Raw genomic sequence first — 14003 nt, forward strand, 5'->3', positions numbered from 1 at the left:
TTATTCTTTTCTTGTCTCATCTCTTGCTACTGTACTTTATTTAAACCGGTCTTTTTATTAGAATCTTTTTTGCAACCAAACTGAGCGTATGGGAAGACATGATGTATTACTTTCTTCCACATTCTGTTTCTGCTCTGCACTAACATTGTTATGTATTCAGGAAAAGATTAATTTAAACGACGAAGTAATTATTGATAGTTCCTTTTTGTGTACATCATTGGTCGATATTTTGCCTTTAATATCGATGTTAGAATGTTTCAAATACTCTCGTATCGATACTAAAACATTGGTGTTTTGAACTCCCAGAGTTATGTTTTGTAAATATCGATGTTCATTGCACATACAGGGAGACCTCCATATACACGGATTCGTTGTCCACGCTTTCGCATATACGCGATTTTAGATCTAGAGCTGTCATCTGTTAACAGAATGTAGAAGTAATAATGCGTTAGTGCAGCTCAACGCGCATCTCGTGTCATTTTTGTCAAGACGTGAATCGTCAGTTCAGGTCAGTTTGTAACCTCCCCCTTAATAATCGGCCTATCCTGCTTGCGATATAAAACATGACCGCGGATAGCGCGTATGCCTAAGGCTATCTTTCTCGAAAAAGTGATATTGATAAGTAGGAGGGAAGTGTACAACCGACTCTTCCGATGGAAAGTCTACTAAAAATATAAGTAATTAAACCGAACAGGGCTATAATTTGGAAAATGAAACTTATTTTGTGCGTTCACTCACGAACAACACTGGACAGGAAGGGGTACCACTGATCATGAATCCAAAAGTTACACTAATGAACGAAAAGGAAGTAATTAACGGTCGCCAGCCCACTAGGGCAATTTACATCCGAAATCCTGTACAACATAATGGGAAAGAAAAACATGTATTATTAAACACTGACGTGGCAACTACAGGTTGCCACGTTTCTTTTTGACACCAATTTTAAGTGTCTATGTAATGATAAAGAAAACTGAGAAGTCTCTCTTACGTTATGATTTGAAAATATGCAGTTAAACTGTATGTTAGTACTGAACTTCGCCGGCCGGAGTGACCGAGCGGTTCTAAGCGCTACACTCTGGAACCGCACGACCGCTACGGTCGCAGGTTCGAATCCTGCCTCGGGCATGGATATGTGTGATGTCCTTAGATTAGTTAGGTTTAAGTAGTTCTAAGTCCTAGGAGAATGATGACCTCAGAATTTAAGTCCCATAGTGCTCAGAGCCATTTGAACCAGTACTAAACTTTGTTTCGTGAACAATGACTTTCAGTGACCTCAGCATAACGTCATCAAAGAAATTTAGAAGAAAAGCAAGCACTTTTTACTTTGCCGTTACTTATTTTGCAAATTGTTTCATATTATTGTCTGAACAACTGAACCTTTTTTACTGACTTGAACAGAATTAAATACTGGAATACGTACCAAACCAAACAACCATGTGCTCCAAGCTATATGTAAAATAGACAAAACTTCCGCACTCTTAATTTGTGCATTTCTTTAGATTTGGATTTTTTTCCACTGATTGATTCTCAAACTTGAAAAATTAAATTGCTTTACTTTAGTCATATACTGAAGTTTCTGTTGTACAAGAGTTAATTTAAGGTAGACTGAGGCTAAAATTCTTAAAAGAGAAATGATTCATTAGTAAACTGGCTGTAACTATTCAATTTGTTTCTTATGACACTCAGGTAGCTTATTAGGAAAAAAGGAACAAGGGTCCTGCTTGGTGACAATGTCTGGGGGCAATGAGGACACAATTGCTCTGAGTTTGACTGATTATTATGCAAATAAATCTTATCAATCAAATCACATTCAGTTGAGCTGCTGGATTAGCTGTTAATACTTTCTACCAATGAGCAGTCTTACTTCATTGCCGTCCATACGATGAAATCGGAGCCGACGACGAAACTGTGTTGTTGGAACAGTTGCTGTTGTTGAAGACGGTAGCATATTATGGAGCCACGGATAGTTATAGGAACGGGAAATCGTGATTAATTCAACCTCTTCCGCCCGTCCCCTGTCCGTACTCCTGCTCTAGACATCTGGACGGCGCGCGTACATGATGCAGCCGAAAATGGTAATCTCTACTGCGAGACCGTTAACCCCACATTTCCGCACACTACAACCGCTGGAACCCGTCTCCCCTCTCTCCGCGCGCTCTATGCAGCAACTCCCCACCGAAAGATTTTACAACGCACAGGCTTTGCTACTATCGTTGCTAGTCGATGCAAATAACAATTCCTTTGACTTTTTCCCAGAGCTTATAAGTTTCACAGTAAAACACTGATAAATACAAAGAAACGTCAACAGACTTCTACCTAAATGTACACATACAGTGAAGCAATGTCCTTACTTATTAAAAGAAAGCATTTAAATTACAAATATTTACATACAATTAAAAAAAAGTTATTTATCGGTAGCAGGTACCATGCATCGTGAATTTTCGGAGGTACAAGTTGAGCTGTGAAGTTGTCGTCGGCACAGTATTTATTTAAAATGTCAGGTACAAGGAAAGAAAGTGTGCCTGTTAAAACATTTCAGCTCCTCAACACCAAATTAAAACGTTGCATTAGGAGGTGTCTGCTTCGTGCAAAAGGTCTTGAGTTCATATTGACGACAACAAGTAATTCTTCATTACAGACGTTTATTTACAAACAGAACTGACAGACTTCACAGACTCAACAACTGACTCTCCGAGCTAACCGCACTGCATATCCGAACTGGCAACTGACAACTCCTAGGTGTACTAATATCCTTCCAAACAATGAGAGTCTTTGACAATGTTTTGTTTACAATACGATAGCAATTCACGACTTAAAACTAAATTAGACATTACAGAATTTTAGTACAGATTAAAGTAAGTAAAAGGATCAGTACATATAAATTCTTACAAGCATAATTTCCAAATAGATTTTATAACATTTTTCTACCAGCTTCTGGATAACCTTCACCAGATTTGTACCGATGTTTCCAGAAATATCTTGACATTTGATTCTGCATATTTCTTGAGTGATTAGAACAACTATTTATATGTAAAATGATTAAAAACGTGTTTCAAAACGTAAATAAATCTTTTTAGCAATATTTCTTGATACAAATCGTCTTTCGAAATTAGGTTATGAAACAGTTTTCACAAGTTTTCGTATTTTTGCGATCATAATATAGAATGTCTCCATAGAAAGATCCAGAAGTGTGCATTAAACGTTCATTTATAGACTTTCTCTTTAGCTGGTGAGTTTTTTTAAAAGTATCTTGTCCATATTATACGAAATAATTTAGCTAAAAACTGATAATTTATACAATTAATCAGAGCTACAGCAAACAGTGAGTCTTTCTTTTACAAAATGAAATATAATTACAAAATTGAATGAAAATAGGTTACTAACACTAATATATATTTACATTAATTCTATTTTTGTTCTTTCTGTGCAAAATGTCCTAATATTGACACAGTACAATATTTAAACATCACCAAAGTTTCCCTTTACATTTTGCATATCTGTATCGACATCCCCTAAAAGTCTACAGTATCGAATACTTCAATATGTCCCAATATGTCCTGTAATGTTGCACTGTCGAGGGAAAGAAACGCGTACAAGGTCGTATTCATTAGAAACAAAGAGAAGTTTTTGAGCGTTGTGAGAAAGGGGAGCGTATAGTTGATATTCAGCATCCTTTGCGACTTGTTAATCCCATGTAGGACCTGTTCGTGATAATGCTGAAAAAATTAGAAAAAACTGACTTCAGTGTGATTAGAGAGACCAAATCTCACTGGGAGGCGATGCAAAAAATGGAAAAAATGGTAAGCCATTGGATTCAACACCATAGCAGAGATCACATGCCTCTCTCTGGAGTTCCCATTCAAGCTAAAGCCAAGACGTTGTAGGTAGATTTAACATCTTAGGTTGGTTTGAACGCTTCAAGCACCGTTTTGGCTTTCCCAATATTAAAATGACAGAAGAGGCAGCTCCTGGAGATAAAGTTGGAGCCGAGGAAATTAAAAAGAGTCTGAAGGAAATGGTGACGGAAGAAGGCTATACTGCGAGGCAGGTTTTCGACCTTGATGAAACGGACTTATTTTGAAAATGGATGCTAAGCAGTACGTTCATTTATATTGAAGAAAAAGCAACATCGGGATTTAAGGCTGCCTAAGGCCATTGCACCCTTCTTTTGAGAGGAAATGCTGTAGGGGATTGCAAGTTAAAACCTCTTATGATCTACTGCTCTCAAAATCCTAGGTCAGTAAAGGGTTATGAGTAGAGCAGGCTTTAGGAGTTTATTGGATATGCAATAATAATGTTAGTGCATTGTTGCGTGTTTCAATGTTAATTTTTTAAGCTTACAAGTTTTGCATTAAATGAGTTTCAGAAAGATGATACTCGTTACTTTTGCAAAAATATTAAGAAACTTTGCTATTTTCAACTTAATCTGTGAATAAATCCCATATATTACATATAAAACGACTCTTGATTAATGCAAATTTGGTATCCGGAGTGATTCCTCGGAACGTAACTTCCGCTACTTCGAGATTACTTGTTCCTACATTTCGGGCAGTTACCGCTCTAACCGTGATTATGCAGCCCGCACTACGAGTTAGGCAGGTTTACAGTATAACCGACAGCCTTCAGGGGTCGTCTGCATGATGCTCCCTTTTTTACCGCAAATTGAGTGCGAATTCTCGGCCAAATGTTCGCGTAACTCATGGCGGGGGAGGCGGGAGGGAGCATTGAAGAGCTCATAAAACGATGTGTTCCCGAGTCTTGGCGCAGCTAAAGCCATTGAATATGTGAATTTTATGTTTTCATGAAGCACTGCTTGTTCAATAAAATTAAGGGAATGCGACTGATCCACTGTCTCTTCTACTGACATTTGGGCTGAGAACCGCCCAGCAATTTTCTGAGCTGCTAGAACGACGATGCAGCCCTTCCGTCCTAATAAACACGTCTTTCGCGCTATTGCACATGTGGACACAGACGATCGCGGCAGTAGAAATGTCACTTGGGTGGCAAAGATATAAACTACTGGCACTCCTGTATAACGACCACAGCGTCACATATTCTATTTTGTAAACACTAGGCGTTCTCAACAGGCGTGTTGTTTCTTTATCATTTGGAGATGACTATTACAGCCGGCCGCGGTGGTCTCGCGGTTCTAGGCGCGCAGTCCGGAACCGTGTGACTGCTACGGTCGCAGGTTCGAATCCTGCCTCGGGCATGGATGTGTGTGATGTCCTTAGGTTAGTTAGGTTTAAGTAGTTCTAAGTTCTAGGGGACTGATGACCACAGCAGTTGAGTCCCATAGTGCTCAGAGCCATTTGGCTATTACAAGTGGAGGTTTCCACATTTCGTCCAAGTTAAAGCCGCCATCGCGATTATGTAAATATTTCGTCAGACGGATTTCTGCTGCTTTCTCAAATATTGTGGTCCAGAATGATGATGTAGACGTTGGAATCATGACGTTTACATAGACTATGGAGTGTACTTCCTCAGTAAAGTGCTCAGCCACCGCTATCTGTCCGTCTGTAGCACACGTGTGTAGCGTCGTTGTTCACGTAACGTTCTTTAAGTGTTCGTGTTGTTTGCCCGGAATACGAAGTTCACATGCGTGGGGATCTTGTAGACACATGTATTACGCAGAATTATGCCATCCTTCACAGAATCCGCGAAAGTGGCAGCCTTTGCTACTGGGCGAAAGATAAAATTCACTTTACGCTTAGAGGGCATCAGAACTATTTTAGAAGAAAGACTCACTAAACATTTCCTCTTCTGCCTCTTGACCCAAGTCGCTCATCATCGGTTTGGAATGTAGACCCCGTCTTACCCCGCATATGGGGCAAGACGGGGAATTGGTAATTTGTGTTTCAAATCGAGATATATGTAACTAAACGAAACAAGTTTGCAGGTTTCTTTGCATGCTGTTGCAATTCAATTGTTAAGTAAACAAATGATAATCAAACCTAGTTGAATTTGTTTATTTTTGTCCCTTTTGTAACGGTTTAAAGTTAACTTCCCTATCTTGCCCCGCCTTCCCCTACATACGTCCTGATCGCACCTGCTCAAAAGACCGACAGGCACCGAGCTCGTTAAAAAAAATAAAAAAAGGGTACATAAAAATTGACAGCATAACTTTCAATTTTTTGTCAGCTCACTCATATGTAATCATACTTCCCTACAATATCTTTGCCGCACAAGGGCTGTGCGATAAGAACGATTACAAATATTTATATATATGTGTAGGTCGTTTAAATAACCTACACAGGTCCCAGATGGGGACTAAGAAATGACCATTCCACACCATCTCCAGTGAATGCTGAGGTGTCCACGGCAACGATTCGATCTCCAAACGTCGCCTGAAGGAAATCGAAGCCGTCCACAGTACGATGTGGGCGTGTGCCATCCCGTACGAACCAGTAGTTTCGAAGCATTCGGCAGCATTGTTCAGCCAGTGCAAATTCAGGTTCCGGTATGTGTCTGAATTCGTCCTCTGTGACAGATACCCCACCCAATAAAAGTGGGCGCAATAATGCATTTTGCACTGATTACGCACCAAACAGTAATTTTATTATTGATGGAGCAGAACTTGAACGAGTTGATTCACAGTAGCCCGGTGGATGCAGTTCTGTTTATTGACATACTTATGGAGAAGGAAATATGCTTCATCACTAAGCCCGACGTGACCCATGTCGACTGTTCCATTTTCAAATGCCTCAATTATCTAATTTACAAAAGAATACCGCCGCTGCACATCCCTATCGTTCAAAGGTTGGCACAGTCGAATACTGTAAGGGCAAAGTTAGGTTTCTATCTCATAATCCCCTGGAGAGACCGTCATGACATCCTGATTTGCTGTGCTAAATGTCTTGTTGACGTAGTAGTCTCCTCACTATTGGGGTATTCTCTAGTTCCACATTCTCCAGGGTTGAAACTGAGACTGATCATCCAGAGAGGCCCTTTCTGAAATCATGTAGGAATACGATCTTTTAAAACCCTTACAGTCTGTCATCACAACTGGACTTGTGTTCTGTGCTGTAACGTCACCGAGAAACAAACGTTAAAAATCGTACTGTTCTTGGACCAAATGAGCGGTTGAATGCGCATGTCACCAAAACGTCCTGAATTTGCGTAAAAAGCTTTTACGATAAATAAACGCTGTTCCAATATTTCTGTTATTCATTCTGTAGTGTGAACTGGGACGTCCCTGAGTGACCTATAAGATTTTTAGAGCTACAATACGGGAATATCACAAGGAGAATCATTTACGGCATACGATTAAACCACAGTAGACAAACACTTCGTAACACTTGTTTTGCGCCATCCTTTTATGCTTGCAGATACAGATCCGTCTTTGTTGACTTGCAGTAGAATCAAATGGCTCTGAGCACTATAAGACTTAACTTCTGACGTCATCAGTCCCCTAGAACGTAGAACTACTTAAACCTAACTAACCTAAGGACGTCACACACATCCCTGCCCGAGGCAGGATTCGAATCTACGACCCTAGCGGTCGTGCGGTTCTAGACTGTAGCGCCCAGAACCGCTCGGCCACCCCGGCCAGCGCAGTAGACTCGAAGTCCCATAGTGCCATTGGTTTTGCGACAAACTAAAAGGACTTGAGGCTCAGAAGATAGCTGGACAGTTCGCATCGGAAACATCAGCAGAGTAGAATTATTGTACGGGCTACATCCCCATAATTTCATTGAACATATAATATGTTAGTTGCGTCACAGAATCTCAGAGGTTGAAGAATTTCGTTAACTCGGATATCACAGCTTTAGACAACGTCCTTTTGTTTGGCATGAGGCGTTATTCCAGTTTAGCGACTGTCTCTGTAAAGGTTTTCTCAAACTCAATATTTCTGTGCTAAGTATTCCCTTTCATCCTCAGAAGATTTTAGTTAGGTGTACAATTTCAAAGCGCCAAAACAAAATTTCTTAATTAGTCTTACCAACCATTTGTGGGGTGATTTATTGCAACGTATGACAGCTATTTTCAGGTAACATCAAGAACTTAGCACAAGGGTTACTGTTAAGGAAACTGTCACGAAGACAGGCATTGTGAATGTGAAGCATGACAAGTGAAGAACACAGAACGCATAAAGGCTCCTTTTAAAGAAGAACAACGATTTTCTGCACAACTTGGTATTATACGACGAATTTGATTTTAGTGTGTGTGGTTGGTAATCAAACACAAAGCTCGTGTCTGAGACACAAACAATCCGCGCACTGTACTAGAAATAGTAAGTGAAAGCTCCTATGTTAACACATTCTGTTTGTTGTTGGTTAATGGTATTTATGGAGCTTTATCTTTTAATCAACTGCACAGGCTGCCTAGCACGCCTCCCTTTGCAATCCAAATTCCCATTCATGCGTCTTTTGTCAGCTTGGTATTACCCCTATAAGGTCTCTGGTCTCTGGAACCACATAGTTTCATTTGATTGAAGAACCTATGCCTGCGTGTTAGGCAGGATACTCGTTTTGTTAGATGCTGATGTGCTTTTGCAGTACGGCTGGAGAGGCTCTGCAATGCTGTTAGAGTTTAGGGAGAACAGCAAGTGGGCTGAGGCACGAACGGGAATTTGGATTGAGGTGGTAGGCATACGAGGGCAGCCCGTGCAGCTGTGCACAGCCGCGGTGTCAGAGTGGCGTAGTGGTAGCGCAGTTGTTTGCCTAGTGAGCATGCGTCCTGAATTCTAATCCTAGTCTTGGTACAAATTTTCATTCCTTGCTTCTATCTGCATATATACATTTTTTTTCAGTAAAAAAAATGTATTCTATAAATTGTCATGTTACGATTCAGCTGCACGTTCTTCCACAATAAGCTGGCCGCCAAATAAAAGCCGTTTTCTTAACGTGATTGTGAACCGTCACATTGGGTCAAGACTGTACGAGATTTTCTGCACTAGGTATATGTAGAATGTTGAGCTGGCAGAGGTGCCACTATTCCCTGATGTCCTAGGTCACTCGGCGTTACGTCCTCTGACTTTTCCCTGTGTTGGTTCCCCAGGGTCAAATGTTTCAAACGCCTGTGAATGACGTAAGAGATTTGAAAACCCGAAAACTGAACCATCGTCGCTTTTGATGCAGGTAAATCTGATCGAGTTTGCATGAAGCTGGAATACAAATGTGGACGACGTACACTGGGGTGTTGTTGTTGTTGTGGTCTTCAGTCCTGAGAGTGGTTTGATGCAGCTCTCCATGTTACTCTATCTTGTGCAAACTTCATCATCTCCCAGTACGTACTGCAGCCTACAATCATCTGAATCTGCTTAGTGTATTCAGCTCTTGGTCTCCCTCTACGATTTTTATCCTCAACGCTGCCCTCCAATGCTAAATTTGTCATCCCCTGCTACTCTATCCTCTGCAAGCTACTTCATCTCCCAGTATTTACTGCAACCTCCAATACTAAATTGGTGATCCCTTGATGCCTTAGAACATGTCCTACCAACCGATCCCTTCTTCTGGTCAAGTTGTGCCACAAACTTCTCTTCTCCCCAATCCTATTCAATACCTCCTCCTTAGTTATGTGATCTACCCATCTAATCTTCAGCATTCTTCTGTAGCACCACATTTCGAAAGCTTCTATTCTCTTCTTGTCCAAACTATTTATCGTCCATGTTTCACTTCCATACATGGCTACACTCCATACAAATACTTTCAGAAATGACTTCCTGACACTTAAATCTATACTCGATGTTAACAAATTTCTCTTCTTCAGAAACGCTTTCCTTGCCATTGCCAGTCTACATTTTATATCGTCTCTACTTCGACCATCATCAGTTAATTTGCTCCCCAAATAGCAAAACTCCTTTACTACTTTAAGTGTCTTATTTCCTAATCTAATTCCCTCAGCATCACCCGACTTAACTCGACTACATTCCATTATCCTCGTTTTCCTTTTGTTGATGTTCATCCTCCTTTCAAGACACTATCCATTCCTTTCAACTGCTCTTCCAAGCCCTTTGCTGTCTCTGACAGAATTACGATGTCATCGGCGAACCTCAACATTTTTATTTCTTCTCCATGCATTTTAATACCTACTACGAATTTTTCTTTGTTTCCTTCACTGCTTGCTCAATATACAGATTGAATAACATCGGGGAGAGGCTACAACCCTGTCTCACTCCCTTCCAACCACTGCTTCCCTTTCATGTCCCTCGACTCTTATAACTGCCATCTGGTTTCCGTACAAATTGTAAATAGCCTTTCGCTCCCTGTATTTTACCCCTGCTACCTTCAGAATTTGAAAGAGAGTATTCCAATCAACATTGTCAAAAGCTATCTCTAAGTCTACAAATGCTAGAAACGTAGGTTTGCCCTTCCTTAATCTAGCTTCTAAGGTAAGTCGTAGGCACAGTATTGCCTCACGTTTTCCAACATTTCTACGGAATCCAAATTCATCTTCCCTGAGGTCGGCTTCTACTAGTTTTTCCATTCGTCTGTAAAGAATTCGCGTTAGTATTTTGCAGCTGTGACTTATTAAACTGATAGTTCGGTAATTTTCAGATCTGTCAACACCTGCTCTCTTTGGGAGTGGAATTATTTATTCTTCTTGAAGTCTGAGGGTATTTCGCTTGTCTCATATATCTTGCTCACCAGATGGTACAGTTTTGTCAGGACTGGCTCTCCCAAGGCCGTCAGTAGTTCCAGAGGACTGTTGTCTACTCCGGGGGCCTTGTTTCGACTCAGGTCTTTCAGTGCTCTGTCAAACTCTTCACGCAGTATCATATCTCCCATTTCATCTTCATCTACATCCTCTTCCATTTCCATAATATTGTCCTCAAGTACATCGCCTTGTATAGACCCTCTATATACTAATTCCACCTTTGTGCTTTCCCTTCTTTGCTTAGAACTGGGTTTCCATCTGAGCTCTTGATGTTCATACAAGTGGTTCTCTTTTCTCCAAAGGTCTCTTTAATTTTCCTGTAGGCAGTATCTATCTTACCCCTAGTGAGATAAGCCTCTACATCCTTACATTTCTCCTCTAGCCATCCCTGCTTAGCCATTTTGCACTTCCTGTCGATCTCATTCTTGAGACGTTTGTATTCCTTTTTGCCTGCTTCAGTTATTGCATTTTTATATTTTCTCCTTTCATCAATTAAATTCAATATTTCTTCTGTTACCCAAGGATTTCTACTAGCCCTCGTCTTTTTACCTACTTGATCCTCTGCTGCCTTCACTACTTCATCCCTCAAAGCTACCCATTCTTCTTCTACTGTATTTCTTTCCCCCATTTCTGTCAATTGCTCCCTTATGCTCTCCCTGAAACTCTGTAACACCTCTGGTTCTTTTAGTTTATCCAGGTCCCATCTCCTTAAATTCCCACCTTTTTGCAGTTTCTTTAGTTTTAATCTACAAGTCATAACCAATAGATTGTGGTCAGAGTCCACATCTGCCCCTGGAAATGTCTTACAATTTAAGACCTGGTTCCTAAATCTCTGTCTTACCATTATATAATCTATCTGAAACCTGTCAGTATCTCCAGGCTTCTTCCATGTATACAGCCTTGTTTTATGATTCTTTAACCAAGTGTTAGCTATTACTTGCCCCGAAATCCTGGCCAAAAAAGCAAAAATTTAAGGTTGCCCAAAAATGATAGAAAATGCATTTTGTAATAACTGACTAATTGGTGGGTCGGTGGATAAATTTTCAGGAGCCTGTCACATATCTAGGAGCTCCTAGCCTCGTTTGAAGATCGGCTTTTTCTGCCAGAAGACGTGATTCTTGATTGAGTTATCAGTTTGAGTCACAATTTTTTGCGACTTTACTAAATGAGGGTTCGAATTTGAAACAGGTTTGCGTGTTACGCGAAGGTAACAGCTTCTTTTTAAACTTATGTATTAATTTAAATACTTTTATCATAACGTCACAACAACATTTAAAAGTTCAGTTAAACAAGATTTTGGATCGTCTTCCTTTCTGATAAGCGTTTTTAAAGGTGCGTCGCGACTTGTCCAGCCATTTCTAAGTTACGGTCAGAATTGGTGTAGCATTGCGTGCCCATTTCAGAAATATTAAACTGCGCAAACTTGCGTCATTTTTATTTGTAATTTTTTAAATTCCACGAAACTTCCTTATTTTCCCAGTACTTATGCGTGTGTTTATATTAAAAATGAGCTTACTATTAAACATCTATCTGCATAACTGATGATAACGTAGAAAGCATTAAATATTACTACCTTTAGAGCTGTAAAAGAGATTGTTTTTTAATTTTACTGCCATTACGTTACTGCTGTGTGTGGTGTGACGGCTCTCATTGAGAAACGGAAATAATACGAGCGTTTCTGTTCTTTTTTTGGGGGGAGGGGGGGGGGGGGAGTGTAAGCTTTGGTAAGTTAACACATTCTTAATATTTGCAAAATTATCTTTGTGTAGTGCTCATATTATAACAGAACCCTATTAAAGTTCATGTTTGTCAATAATCAATCTGGATTTTATTTTGATGATCTCATACCTGAAGTGGCCTTAGCAATATTTAAACGTTTTATTTTTTAGCCACCCTTTGTGCAAATTATACGTTAGAGTTTTGCTTACGTTTTGCAGGTCAGCGTTGTTTCGTTTTTCAACCTTTGAAAATGGAAAAAGAATTTTCGAGACTCGCTTTATTCCACTTCGTTAAGGAATCTCCAGGCAAATCAATTATTAAGAAACTTCAGTTTATGGAAAACAGAGTCGCTGATATAACGAAGTGCCCAAAAGCTAACTTCACTCACTCTTTCACTCCGGTATTTCAAAACGAATTTTAAAAAGAAACGGATGTCTGCAAACAGAAAAGAAGAGAGGTTCCTGAGGAAGAATCGTGATTGGTTGTCAATAAACGAAAGAGTACCTGCTTTTTCTTTCACTGCTGTAGACCGAGGCCACACTCAAAAAGATTTGAGTTAGTCCAGTGAAAGGAGCAAACGCAGGAAAACTGACGTCCTACGACAATATTCATCACATGAAGAGCTGACGTTTGCTGCAACTATGGGTCACAGAACTGTTGGAAACCGTGATGTGGCTGATATGATTAAAAAAATAGCAGAATCTCCAACAAGGGAAACAAAAATAAAGCAAAAGCTTCCAACGTCTGAAGAGAAGAAAATAAGAAAACATAGTCCTGAGGAAGCAGTGGTAATTTTTATTAATGCAGAGCTGAGAAGGAAGCAATATGAAGTCACCCATAGTGCAAACAAGGCTGTATACCCGAGCTATTTATTACTAAGAAAAGCGAAAACGCAATGCTGTCATAAAGAAGACTCCATTACTGTAACTGAAACATCAGCAAAAGTAAAGTTGCAAGGATTGTTAGACACATCAAATTAAGAATGTGCAAGTATTTAGAAGAAGTGTTGCAGGCCATAGATTCAGAAGAAAAGTTTCGAGTTAATATCAAAATAGGGTTATGATGGCTTTCAGCAGTCACAATTGAAACAAAAATTTCAAAATTGAAGTGACAGTGATGCTAATATACTTCAGAGTTCCTTTGCATCTATTAAATTATTTACCAATGTTAATGGAAAAAAGAGAACATTGTGGCAAAACCCAAACCCTTCCTCCACCAGATTATGTGCACCATTCCGCATCCGCTTTGTGCATGAAACATCAGACGTTACAAACGAAGAAATAACATACGTACAGGGACAAATAAACATTTTGAACAAAACAGAAGTAGCAATTAATGGATGACTGGTTACTGACAATGGTCGACGGAAAACTCTGCAATGCTGCAACAGGCACTACATCAACAATTAGGTGCTACATCTGTGGGTTCACTTCAAAAGATTTCAATAACCTAGATAAAAGCTTACTGGGAAAACGTGATACTTTGAAGTTTGGTTTGTCGAATTTGCACTCACGCATATGATTATTTGAGACAATACTTCACTTATCATACAGACTTCCAATTCGAAAGTGGCAAGCAAGAAGTGAAGAAGATAAAAGAACTGTATTAACCACAAAGAAAACTGAAAGAAGAATTAGCACTACAAGTTGATGCTCCAAAGGCAGGCTTTGGGAATGGGAATGACA

This window comes from Schistocerca gregaria, chromosome 1 (assembly GCF_023897955.1).
Source record: "Schistocerca gregaria isolate iqSchGreg1 chromosome 1, iqSchGreg1.2, whole genome shotgun sequence".
NCBI classification, from domain to species: domain Eukaryota; kingdom Metazoa; phylum Arthropoda; class Insecta; order Orthoptera; family Acrididae; genus Schistocerca; species Schistocerca gregaria.